General features: G+C 26.5%; 1 protein-coding gene across 8 annotated transcripts in view; it reads right to left on the reverse strand.

Moving 5' to 3' along the window:
* Positions 1-200: 200 nt before the first annotated feature.
* LOC147806807 (muscle calcium channel subunit alpha-1-like) overlaps positions 201-14,673 on the reverse strand; it is a 51,722-nt gene continuing 37,249 nt past the window's right edge. For 6 of the 8 annotated variants that reach the window (XR_015435239.1, XR_015435246.1, XR_015435241.1 and 3 more), the window contains 3 exons: positions 13,475-13,627; positions 12,239-12,346; positions 201-7,140 (listed from right to left, as the gene is read on the reverse strand). The gene's annotated coding sequence lies outside the window, so the exon portion shown is untranslated. The remainder of the gene's footprint in view (positions 7,141-12,238; positions 12,347-13,474; positions 13,628-14,673) is intronic. The other 2 variants (XR_015435240.1, XR_015435245.1) reach the window with 1 other exon arrangement.

The raw sequence follows: 14,673 nt of genomic DNA on the forward strand, positions 1-14,673 counted from the left end.
TTTTTATATTTTATTTACATTACAAAAGTGGCTCATTATCTTTCACAGATATTTTTTAAAAAAATTCTTATATATACATTATAATTTGACAATTTTGATAAAAAAAAATTTTCTCAGTTCAAGTTAATTTTTGATGCAAGATTCAATAGTAAAAAAAGCTGAAAAAAAGTGATGAAAAGCAAAAAAATTAAAATGCAAGATGTAGTTAAAAATTTCATCCTTTATTTGGGCACAAAATGTTTTACAAAATTGAAAAAAAAATAATCAGTGAATAAACAGAATAGCAACACAATCAGAGAAAACAAATTGAAAAAGAAATCATATATTCTAATCACATTAGCATCTTTGCAAATAAAAATAGATTGCATCGAAAAAAACAGTTCCAACATAAAATATGCATGGATTTAAATCGCTCTACCAAGTGGCTTGAATTATTTACTTTTGAATGAAATAATTCATTGAATAATCAATTATAATAATAATTTATATAAATAACAATTCATGTAATTAATTAATGAAAATTAATACAAATAATTAAAATATTTCATATAAATTGGTGAGGAAAAATTACTAATTTTTGATATAGTAAATTTATTTGAAACATAAATAAAAAGCAGAACCTTTTCGCTGTATAATTTTTTTATTTTTATTTGTAAAGATATATTCGAAAATTGTGTATTTTTTAATGACATATTTCAAATCTACTCATGCTACTGAGTTAAAATATATAAAAAAAAATTTTTTTCATACAATGTTTTTCCTCTTATAGAAGTAGATCATAAAAAAAGGTGTCAGAAACTAAAAATTGAAAAACAATCATATAAAAGAAAAATTTTGAAAATTAATCTTTGTTAATTAAGATTTATTTTGCAAAAGGCAAATCGTATATATTAATAAAAATATGCAAAATACTAAGGAATCTGAGATCATTAGTTTCGATATATAGTCAAACCCAGCTATAGTGAACACGGTTTATAGTGAACTCCCGAATATAGTGAACAAAATGTTTGCTCCCGTGCCTTGCTACACACAGATAGTGTTATTTTTTGTAGATATAGTGAAACAAAAAAAAAGAGAGATAGTTGGATATTATAAACTTTTTTCTGTCTTCGACTGATTTATTTTCTTCATATTTTGAAATTTCTACTTCAAAATAAATACATATATTGATTTTTAAAACTATTTATAGCATGAAATGTAGCGATAAGCATTTTTTTTGTTGGCTTCATTATTGAATTCGTTCAGCATTCAATGAAGCCGCCATCTTCTAGTACAAAGGCTTCAAGTTAAAGCCGATGAATTCGCTAAGTGATTTTGTGAGACTACTTTCAGGAAGTGTTTCCCTTTTTGATGTTGAGGATTGCTCATCAGCTAGAAATTGTAAAAAAAAAATTTGCACTTAAGACGAAGAGTAATAGAAAATAAAAGTTAACACATTTTTGTTACTACGTATTATTTTTCAGTCATTTTTGTATTTCATTTTATTGATCATTTATTTAAATGATGTGTCATAAAAGGGAGGATTTTGGAACCATTAGTTAAAACTGTTTGCGGAACAGATATAGTGAAGTCCTGGTTAGCGAAAAATCCAGATGTTTTCCGGAGCACAATCATCTCTGACTAATAGTGATACTGAAAAATTAAGGACTTTTAAAAGTCTTGCACCAAAATTAAGTACATTTAAAGGCCCTCATTTTTCAAGAAAGAAAAAATAAATAAAGTTTTAGAGGACCGTGGGAACCCTGTTGAATTTCAACCAATGATAAATGTTGTTTCGATGAAATAGTCAATCGAAAATGAAATATGAGCCTATAAAAATAGCAATTAATTTTGAACTTTCATTTTGCAACTTGGGTTAGACGCAACACATTATTGAAAAGAAAGCATTGCAATCTGTTTTAAAAAGTTCAATTATTAATAAGAATTGAGATTCAAGAGAATTCAGATTTATTGAAAATGTGAACAACCACCACAACTACAAAAATATAACACATTTATGAAGAAAAAAAAAATTTTTTTTTTAATAGAAATTACAATTTTATAGATTCTGGGCATCTGAGACTACTAACTAAACAAAAAACAGAAGCATTTTAAACAACTAAAACCAACTCATATTTTGATACTAAAGAATATAATTTTGCATGATATAGTTTAACAATATATCATACCCAGCCAAATTATTAGACACACTGTATAGTCTATCACCTGATAATTAAGATTTTACATAGAATCTAATAGTGTGTCTAATAATTTGTCCAGGGGCTGTAGATATAATTCATTTTGTTATTTAAAAAAAAATAGTCATAAATTTCATCGTTATTTGACATTAAAATAAATTTCCCTTCCATCATTTCATACTATGCTCAGTTGTTAATATTTTAAATTCATCCAAAATATCTGTGTTCTGCATATAAAATCCCACACCTTAAATAATCAGAAAAAACTAACAAATAAGTAATGAAAGAACAAATGGCTTATAGTCTAAGCATTGGGTGACAGAGAATACAGTGAATGAAAACAATCTGCAATTATTACAACTCTCGATTAAAAAAGAAAAAAACATAGACATAAGAGTGTATCATGAAAAACAATTTTTTTTCGATATTCAAAATTTTGAGACCATAAAAAATTTTCGCTGTAGTTACATACTCTCCAAAAATATTTAGGTCTTTTAGAATGAGCCTAAAGTTTAGTTCTTTTTTAAGCTCACAAACATACATTAAAAATTTTTTCCCCTTCAAATCATAATACAAATTTTAGTTTTTTAAACAAATGTACACAGGGGTGATTGTGATCCCAACTGAAAAATCCTGAACATTTCTTGAGTAAAATCATTAATGACACGTTTCAAAAAATTATCGTCTTTTTTTAAATTTAAACCATTGATATTTTCACAACATGAAATTCTAAATAAATTACATGCAGCATAATTTAAATTAATAATTACGTATAAGTTTATTTTTATTTCTAATCACATTTATTATTCTACCAGAAAAAAAAGTTTCAAATGGAAGAGATGTCAAACATAAATTATAGTTCTAATATTTTTACATATAAATGTGATAAAAAATTTCTTGAAACTTCTGGACTTTGGATTTCCGGAAATTCCTGGATCGCGGTCAGCGAAAAATCCAGATTTTTTCTGGGTTCATCTCTGCGTACAGTAACAGTCGGGCATGAGATTAGAAAATACTGATCAACCCAAATCATGAAGAAAAAAAATAAAAAAGCAGGTGAAACTATTTTGCTCAAAATGTAACCATTTAAATTATTTACATATTTATTAAAAGTTTTTTTTTTAACTGCATATGTATCCATTTACCAGGAATTAGCATTTGGTTCCCTCTTTGTCACCTGACTTTATTACGCCACTTTTGGGAGAAGGATGGGAACAATGCCGAGAAAGGTTACCAATTGGCGATCATATGACGAAAATATCGATATTAAACATTTAAAAAATTTGATGGAGGCAAGTTTTACTTAATATATTTTAAACTTATTATTCTGAGTATTTATGGTAATAATTAGGCTATGTAGCAACATTATGCATAATGATTCTTTTTATATGACCATAAACACCTGCTATTGAAGAACTTCTTCCCAGTTTCATTACAAATTCACTATTCCAAATAGAGGGAAGCGGTTAAGAAAAATAAATACTCAATACAGCATTTTCTTTCATTACATTAAAGTTTAGGAAGTTAGGAAATAAGTAAGAAGAATCTCTTAAAAATTGGTATATGTATTTTATGTAGGAATTTCAAAATTACCGAAAAATGAAGGAAAAAATCACTTAAGGACAGAAAAAAGTTCAGAATATCCAATTTCCTCTCATCTTTTGGTTCACTATATCCACAAAAAATGATATTATATGTGTATGGCAAGGCACGTTTATTTTGTTTAATTCAAAGCATTACTTTCTGGTTATTTATACTATTTGATTTAACTTAATAAATATGGAATAACTTTAGCTAGCTATGGATTATTTATATGTTTGTTAGTTTCTTTTTAGGATGATTTGATATTTGTTGTTAAAAATATGTTTTTTGTCTTCAGTTATGTTCTTTTTAAATAAGTATCACTTGAATAAGTTTAACAATTTTTTTTATGTTTTATTTCACTCTTAAAAAAATACTTTCTACCAACCCAATAATAATAACATGGTGCATTTTTAAAAAGTGCTTAAAGGTGCTTTTTTTCTTTTATTAAAAGCCCTGAAATTATATTTCAAAGAGTGTTTTTGAATATTTTCATTGAGTGTTTTTAAGAAGTGTGTAATTTTCCATTTTCGAAAATTAGATTTTTTTCTCTACCATGTTGAATTTCGACACATAGTATGCAAAAGCGTGCTTTACACATTGTTCTATTCAGCATTTCCGCAATTCATCCAACCACAGGCTACTTCGGCGCATCGTTGGTCTATAGCAGGGGTTGCCAAACTTTTTTGATCGTCGACCCCTACATAATTTTTCGAAATCTCCATCGACCCCCTTTAAAAGTAATTTTCTGTTAATTAAAATAAAACTCTATTAGATACTGTGTTTGTACATTTATTTTATGATTTTGAACATTTATTAAAATAATAGTACATAGTGTATCAAAAGTTTTATGAAAAATATATTAATGTTGAAATTTAATACCTTAATACTTATGAAATAATAAGTAATTATAAGTAAGTAGAAATAATAAGTAAAGTAACTACGGATTTATTGCTTCTTAATCAATGACATGGGTGTGTCTGGTGTTTTTTTTTTTTTTTTTTTTTTTTGCAAGGTTCGTTATATTGGGTTCAAAATTGGTCAATTTTAATCTTAAATCCCCTCGAAACTCCACATTTAATTTATTTCTGTTCTTAGTTAAGATTGAATTTACGTGACTGAAACCGGCTTCAGCCATATAGGAACTTTGAAATGCTATCATAAATGGCTGAGCTAATTCGTAAAGTCTTACATATTTTTGCATTATATTTATATTTGTCCAAAATTTGCTTATTGTTAAATTATTAAAAAGCGTCTTTGCTTCAAATCCCCATAATAATTCAACAAGCTCATCTTGCAGGTTGATGCCCACGTTTTCAATTTGAACAGAAAATGGCACAATAATCCAATCAGGGATGTCAATGTTTTCCAAATCAACAAAACGCAGTTTAAAATCGGCGCCCAATTTTTGAAGATTACTTGTATATATTTCCAAGTCTTCTTCTTTTATTTCTAATTGTCACATATCTGAAAAATACTGATAATCCTTCGACCAATCGACCCTTCCGGTTCGGATCGACCCCCATTCGACCCCCTGGCTAAGATCGACCCCCGCTTATGTTAAATAGACCCCTGGGGGTCTATATAGACCACTTTGGCGACCTCTGGTCTATAGAGTATGAAAGCGCTAATTTTTTTTTGCATGTTTAGTGAAATACTTGTGAGTTAGCATGCGTGTCCACTGAGCTGGGATAAGTGAGATTCTTGCACTCTCATGTGCAAATCATTATTTAAATCAAATTATTATTTTTTTTAAAAATCATTGATTTAAATCAACAGATTTTTTTTATGTATATTGATTTGAAAAGTTAAAAAACAGTGTTTAAAATTATTGATACTTTTATTATTTTCTTTTCTTAGTTTTAAAATTTATTTTAAATGAAGTGCTGCATTAATTAATTTTAGTTAACGAAATTACTTTCATTCTTGGTGTGCGATAAATTCCAACACATTAGAAATTCAATTTTTTAAAAATCTTTTAATGCTTGAAATTGAAAGTACAGATTAAAGAAAACATTCAGGGCTGTCTTAATATAGACTTGCATAGCTGTAGAAAGCAATTAATAAACATGAATTTTTTTCACAAAAAAAAATACAAATAATGTTAATTTAAATTCTACCTTTTGATTGAAAAAGCCTGGAGTTAGAATCTTCATTATATTTTATTGGTGGAAAATGTATATTTCTAAAGCTTGAGGTTATATTAAAAAAAAATTGCCCTAATTTGCCAAAAATAGAATAAAAATGCTGATTGATTCAGATATTTTTTTCTGATATAGTTTAATTCTTCCCCTTTAAACTCTATTTAAAGCAGTAGGGTTATTAACTGGCAACAGTGTGCATGTTTACAGTGTACATCTTTGTCATTATCAGAAAGAAATTTTCTAAGAAAAAAAATTTCCAATGAGTACATAGATAGATTTTTAAAAAATTTTTTTTTTAGCTTAACTTATCTATTTTGATTTGGAATTAAGAATGAATATTTTGCTATTAAAATTTATAGATTAAATATTTGCTTATTTTTCGATGAATGACTAGATTTATAAACACAGTCTGTTACATTTATTTTGTCATTTTAAAAATCAAGAGAAAGAAAATCACAATTTTAAATTAAAATTATGGTTTTCTAATTGAAACTTTGGTTTAATAGTTTAAGTATTCTTTAAATTCTCTATTTCATCTAGTCTTTAAATTTCAATCATGCATTTGTTTCGAAATGGTTGCTATGCATTCAAAGCTATGTATTATAATGAAAAATTGTTTTAGGTAGCCAGAAGCATTTTTTCTTATTTGCTTCTTTTATCTCAGTTTTTCATCCCTAAATTTTTTGCACGCAAGACGATGAGTAATAAAAAATAAAAGTGAACACTTTTTGTTACTACATATTGTTTTTTTAATCATTTTTGTATTTCTTTTCATTGGTCATTAATTTAAATAATGTGTAATAAAAGGGAGCAGTTTGGAAAAATTAATTAAAATTGTTTGCAGTATGGATATAATGAACTCCCAGTTACAGTGAACTGAAATTTCGGTTCCTTGAAGGTTCACTATAGCGAGGTTTGACTGTATTATACAATAATATGTAATTAATTGAAATTAAATCATATTTAACCACTTACAAAGTTTTTAAGAACAGAAGAAAAACTTTTAAAGATTCAATATGCTTAAATTTTCTATTTTAAAAAGAAATGAATCAAATAAAGATGGAACCAAAGAATTGGGTTGAAAAAGCTCAGAAGAAAACATCAACAATAAGAAGGAATTACTTGAGATAGATGGCTCTTTTTCCACAGACTCAACAGGATGACTCGTTGAATGAGGTTCAAATTTGGACAAAGCACGACTTGAAATCTTTGTAGTAGGTCTAAGTGGTCCTTCTAACCTAAAATCATGAACATTTTGTTATTCTTCGAATTTAAGGATTTTTAAATATATATATATACGCGAGTCGGTGACCAATCGATATCGGTCATCGACACACTAGGTTTGAGGAATAAGTGGTCACCATGGGTGCCCACTCTAAAAATAAATAATAATAAATCCATAAATAAGGTTAACGAACAAATGTTAATAGGTTTCAAAAAATAAATCTTAAGATTAATAAACTGAGCAACCTGAATATGCAAACTGAGTTATAAATGTTAAAATATGAGATGTTTGTTACGTATTTTACTTGAGAGGAAAAGAATTAAAAATTTCAATCATTTAAAAAAAAAATCAATAAGGGACAGTTTTGTTGTTGACTAAAGATTTCCAAAAAGTCCCAACATCTTTTGTTGTGAAATTTTTTGAAGCCTGTAATTAAAAAATTGGTTAAATAAATATCAACTCAATCAATCTAAGCTAAATTTAAATAATCCAATTCCAATTTCTTACAAATTAAATTTAAATTTCCAATTTCTTAAATTTTCAACGCAAGTGGAATAAACCCTTTTTCAAAAAGAAATATCAGATATCTAAACAGTTTAAAATAGCAATCTAGTTTAAATAATAACATTAATTTTAGAGCTATTTAATGTCATTCTCAAATAAGTGAAAACAAGAAGAAAAAAATTATGAATTTCTTAAAAAATTAAAATAAGTGATATTTATTAATATTTTATATAAAAGAATTTAGGTTATGTTTTCAATAGTTTATGGACAACTTTATTTTATATTACTTAAAAGAACATAATCAATTTATCAATACCACTAAATAAACAAATCACATATTAAACATAGATACCACTAAAATCATATATTGAATTCACACAATTAATTACAAATAGCATAATAATTTTCATTATCAAATAATGTTAAGTATGATTACCCAAACCAACTCCTGAATAATATGATAAATAGATTTTAAAATTCTCTTTAAAACTAACAAATAATTCTTTTTTTTTTTTTTAAGTTAATGTGACAAACTTTTTGTAACTATACTGAATTTAATTGGCTTACATACGAGTTATATAATACCTATTGTTAAACAATTGTATTTGTCATTTTTAATTCTTTTCCAGTTCGCCCTCTTTTTGTTTGTTTTATTCAGTTTCTTCCACTGTTCTGGAAGAAATATGTTTAGCGTATCTGCTACATTTTAGATTTTCAAATCCATGACTAATTCCAAGAAATTTTCATGACTTAATGAAGTTACTATTTTCTTTGATAAAAACAACCATAAATTTAAAAAAGCATTGTAATAACATTAATTGAAATGATTGGTATAACCAAAACTGTTATACTCTGCATCTTCATATTTACAGATTTTAAATTTAAAAAACAGAGTAAAGAAAAAGTTGAAGCAATAAAATAGCTGAAAAAAATAAAAATAAAATAATTTTTTTTCCCTTTCTCCAGCAAAATTATATTCTAAAGATACTTTTCTTGTTCATCTGAAAGGAAAGATATTCCTGATTTTTCTGTTCTCATTTCAGAATAGAAAAATTCGCCATTGACTGGCTTGCTTCAGCTAGAATTTTAAATTTATAAAATAAATAAAAACAAATTTTCTGAAATCACAGAAGTTTAAAAGATAATTCGCTCTAGAAATGATGTTCTTTCATTTTTTTAGAGAAATTTGGAACACCATGAAATTGGGAGAGGGGGAGGAATTCAATTAAAAAAATTAGATTTTTCAGCAAACTAAATCCATGACTTCCCATGATTTCTTTGAAAATATAATTAAAATCATGACAAATTTGATTCAATACCGAAATTCATGAATTTTCATGACTTTCCAGGTGAGCAGATGTATGTTTCTTCCGGGATGAAATGCCAACAATGTTTAGATAGATAATTTTGTTTAAAACTTTTTTTATATTTATTTGAAATAATACAGATTCCCATTAGAAATTAAGTTCAAAATTGGAAGAAAATATCCTTTTTTTCATTTTGTTACAATTAAACTGAATGAATTTATATGAATAATATAAAATTTAACTATATAAAATAGTTTTTTTAAAAAAAAAAACTGTTTGGTTTAAACCACATAGGTCTTTATTCAACTATCCAACCGTCTATCCATGTTAGAAATTATTCCAAAAATATATGCTAAATAAAAATAGATAAAAAATTTAAAATTTTTAGAAAATTTTATTCAAAAAATTATCATTAATGAATGACTCACTCACTGCCTCATTTTGGCCACAAGACATCAATGAATGCCTCAGCTCATAAATTAAATAAGATAGTGCGACTCTATCATGCGTCACACCAAAATATTAAACACTTAGACACTTAAAAGCCACCATCTTACATTAACCGCAAAAACATTGCTTTATATAGTTTGTCTAAAGTAAGAATTCCCCTAACCATTTGTCTGGGCTTGTGGAGGTGACTATGGTAATGAGGTCTAATCAAAGAATAAAACTAATTGACAAATTCAGAAAAAGACAAAATAAGTAAGTAATATTTAAAATAATAAATTATAATCAAAAAGCGCTTAAAGCAGCTGAATCCAAATTTGTTTTCTTTTAATTTATAAAGTCAGAAATACTATTCTAGCAGAAAACAACAAAAATTCTAAGATATGCGTGTTAGCAGGACAGTACTTCATCAGGGGACACACTGCCAGCCAACACACAGAAGCCTTTCAGTTGTCAGTGGCGAAATCAAAAACTGACTGCGTCCCCAAGGCCTCTTAATGGAAAATCAATTAAGTAAAAGCAATTAAAAAAATTGAAATGTAAATGCAAAGAAAAATTAATGACAAACAGTCCCAATTTAAAAGTTCACAGCGTAAGTCTGAGTAATGATTTAAAAGTACACAGACTAAGATCTAATAAAGAGACGCCCACATATAAGAAAAATATAAATTGCCAAATCATTAAGAAAACTTTAGAAATAAGTCAAGTGCTGACCCTTTTTTGAAAATCCTGAAAAAATAACACAGAAAAACATTCAATTAGTAAAAATTTTAAAAAAGTGCTGCCATCTATATGGGGTAACGAAGTATAACTATTTCAAGTGGGGTCGTTGTTTAGAACAGCTTTTGGCTCGAGAAACGACGAAAGAAAGGGAATCCTTTTCTTCGCCCTATAATGAAGAGAAGCTACCCTCCCTGAAATGCACTATTCTTGGTTCCATAGCAGCAGATGGCCACAGACTTTGTGGTGGGCAGAGTTCATATCATAGACAAACTATACCTATGCTTAACATATTAACCAATGTTCATAACGAGTACAATCTGGTTTTACAAGTAAAACTGATTTAAAATAAAGTTTAAAATAATAGCCACTTATTAATCTAAACAATTAAACATATTATAAAATAAAATAATGAACATGTTGCATTCAATTTTATAACAAAAAATTTAATCTTTCACAACTAGTATGAATGAGCATTAGAATTGTCATAGATTAAACATCAAAAACACTTATTGCACTCAAAAAATTTTAAAAACTAAATAAATTAATATCTAACTATACTTTTCACTCACATTTAATTTAAAATATTTGCTTAACAGACCAATTGAAATCCTGAAATTTTAAGCTTATTTAAAAAAGTTTTAAAATGCATGAGTATATAGAAAATGAATTGCACAAACTCAAAGAATAACCAGTAGTCTGTTCAGGGTAAATTTACTACCGTTTAGCGGTACTTTCACAAAACCGATTTTTGAAAAAATGGTAGTTTAACAAAATACTTTAAAATAAGTAAGTTCACAGATTCTCCACCTCTTAAAATTTTGTTTTTGTATCCCCATAAGGAAACTATAAATTCTAGAGTTTTTTAAAATGACGCAACGAGATTCTCTCTCTATAAACTTTAAAGAAAGACAAAATTCAATCATTTTCTAAACATTTGAATATTATCTTCAACATTATTGTAAATTTATTCTAACAGATCTTTATTCTTGTATGAAACGTTTTCTTCTCTGTGAAACTTTTTTCTGTATGACCTAGTCGAAAATTTTCTCATAATGAAAATAACTTATTTCTAGTACTGTTAAATGCAAGTTGAAATTTAACTATGAACAATGGACTTTTAAATTTGGAAACAATTTTAAGCCCGAAATTTAACAATAGAGAAATTATTTTTTAATACATGGACAAAAATATATAGAAATTTACTAGTCATAGATGATTTTTATTTGTAGTGACAATTTCTGAAAATAATTTCTTATTTTACCATATTTTTGTGTTGATGTAACTTTTAATTTTCACAAATTATATCTAAATTTTCACAAAATAGGTACCTCTCAAAAAAACCTAGACAGACCCCTAATAACTTCATCCTTAAATCTCATAATAGTTTTGAGTCATTTGTAAAAGCAGATATTTCTTATAAATATATCTTAAAAAAGAAAACTCCAGAAATTACAGCTTGATTAAATGCCATTGTCTTAGTTGTTTAACACAAAACTACCTTGCAATGTCTAGTTTTTAGACTAACTAAATGAGAAAGGAAAAACCTAACTATTTTTAAACACTTCGATCAGCATTTAATAATAATTTAAATAATGCATAGTTAATTTTGAGTTACAGTTTATTGCTACTCAATAATTATGTAATTCTTAACTTTTACAAAGTCTAACTATGAGGCTGGGATAGCCTGGTTGGTAGGGCACTGGAGCACTAAGAGTTCGTGGGTTCGATCTGTGCCGGCCGAAAACTCCTGGTGTTGTAAATGGTGACTGATGCACGTTAAATCTGTCGAGTCACAAAGTCCTCCATTTTCCGATAACAAATCATACCTCTGGGAGTACTGATGCAGGAGTTTCATTGTATTCTGGATTATTTCAACATTACAAGGCTACGGAGTTGAACATTAGCAGTAGTCGTAAACCCAAAATCGGGTAGATTGTTCAACGACGAATATATGTATAAAAAAAGTCTAACTACGAAAAAAAAAATTTCGAGATAGTTTTGATGTCTTTAAATCTAACCAACCACAGTTTTTATGGGAAGTTTTACCAGCCAAAAAATTCTAAGCTCTGAAGAGAATAATACACAATTCATGTTTATTATTATTATTTTTAAGAAGCAAATATTTTTTACCTGTGCTGTTTTATTTAAATACGATCTCTTCCCATTTCAAGGTTCAGTTCATAGATATAAAGAAAATCTTCGAAAGATGCAACCATCACACACGGAACATTTTGTATTCTAAAATCATTAAATAAAATTAAAAAATTCAATATGTAACACAAAACTGGACAATCACAACATTTATTTTAAATTTTGAAACTTTTATTACTTTCTTAAGGACAAAATGTTAAAATAAATGTTGAGTACAAAATGTTAAATGGAAAAAAAAAACAAGAAAAATAAGAGCTTTAATTTTAAAAACACTATTTCCAAAAAGGAGTTTTAAGGAAAAAATATACATAAAATTTAAATTTGTAGATAATTTTTCTCCCAGACGACAGACTTTAAAAATCCAAAGAAAGTAGTTTGAATTTCTTTTTAATCACATTAAAATAGATCAATTATTGATTTTGTAAATTAAAGAAATTTCAATGATAAATAACTTCCTTTTAAATATAAATAACTGCAATTAAGTGCAAATTTGAAAAATTATTGTTTGGAATTGAGCAGTGTTTGGAAGATTTAATCTTTAACACATGAAAAGACATAGCTGTATATCATAACCATAAATTATTAAAGTGCTAAATATAATATTTTTCATTCATTTTGAGCCAAATTAATATTAAATAATAAAAAATATGTTTAATAAAAATTGTGTGTCAAAGAGTTAAATGTCATAGTTCAATTAAGATTCACAAGTATTAAAAATCAAATCTACTAAAAAAATATTGTTTAAGCATTTTAGGTCTAATTAATTTTTTAAAAAAACCTTAAGGAAAAAAAAAAGGGGGGGGGGGATCGTGCTGGTGCACGATGTTAAGCATGACTCAAATTTAAACTAAAAAACTATTTTAGGTAAATTTAAAATTTTTATTTTGTTTAATTTATAACACTTAAAAAAATAGCTGATTATAATTTAATAATTTTACAGCCAACATGTTCTCATAACCAGTAGGTAAAATTATAGAAAAAAAGATAAACTCTAAAAAAAAAATTCAGTTATTATCCTTACAATACACATAAAGTTCTCCATAATTATGAGATGTAAAAATAGTTTTAATAGCTGGTAATTTCTTACCAGTGCACACACTAAAATACAAGCAAATAAAATAAAAAAACTAATCAAACAAATCTGATGCCAGCAACACAACAATAAACACAGAATGAAAAGAAAGATGAGGTCAAATCATAACAGATGTTTCATACCTTTGAAGTAAGAACTCGGCGAAAAACACCACGGGAATGCAAGTAACATATGCCATGAGCTATATCTAATGGCAGTTTAATTCTTGTCTCCCATGACAATTCAATATGCTTATTTTTCCGAAAAAGCTGTTCCAAGCTTCCACCATTAATGTACTAGAAAAAATTTACAATATGAATCACCAAATAATTTAAAATAAAATTAAATACAAGCTTTGCAAAATCTTTCGATAATAAGATAAATATATCAATATTTATAAAAAATCAAATCGCAAAAATATTTAATACTATCATAAACTAAACTATTTTTTTCTAGAAGATAGTCTGTTATTTTCTTAAATATAGAAAAAAGCTTTAAAGAAATAATAAATATATCTAAAGAAATGTTTTTGGCACTAATATATGTAAAACCATAGAAGCATTTACTAGAAAAGATCCTTGGTGATGCCCTTTAAACAAAAAAATTTCACCAAGCTACAAAGGGATAAAACCAATGAACAGTAAAAATATAATAGTAATTTATTTCTTTTTAGTTAATCTCAAAAATTTAAAACCATGAGACAAAAATTTTATCATTATGAAGATATCACTCTTGGTAATGAATGATGATAGTTAAGAAAAAATATACTTTTCAATTAAGATAATTCATTGTTACTAAAATATTAAGAGAAAAAAACATGATGAAATTAGGTGAACTTTCTTCTTGGTATTTCATTCATAAATTACATAAAGTGTTATAAAAAAAAAGAGAATAAGTCTTACAATTTTCTTTTTAAGTTACAGTTCAGATTGAGATTATTTTGTATTTCTCCTATACTTAAATTGAATATAAAAGTTACAACTAGAAAATTAACATTACTGATTTTCTGAAGAACATAATAAAAACCTTTTTCAACTTATTGAAGATATTGGCATAGGTTTCACACTTTATATTTGCGACTGTTAAAATTAACTCTAATAGTAAAGTGGAGTATTTGTATTAGTATTTATTGACTAAAAGTGTCAAATATTACTCAAACTTACAGTAAAGTAATGCTTGACACTTAAAATAATTTTATAACAAATTATGAAACTTTAAAGATAATACATAGTTAGGTCTTTTTAGAAAAAACTAAGCACCTCAAACAAACAAACCTCTTCCCATCTTTTAAAGCTAACTAATTTGTATCTGATAAAAAAACTTAAACAAAAACATAATTTTT

Source organism: Parasteatoda tepidariorum, chromosome 7, assembly GCF_982258835.1.
Source record: "Parasteatoda tepidariorum strain Cologne lab strain chromosome 7, Ptep-v5.0, whole genome shotgun sequence".
Classification (NCBI taxonomy): Eukaryota; Metazoa; Arthropoda; class Arachnida; order Araneae; family Theridiidae; genus Parasteatoda; species Parasteatoda tepidariorum.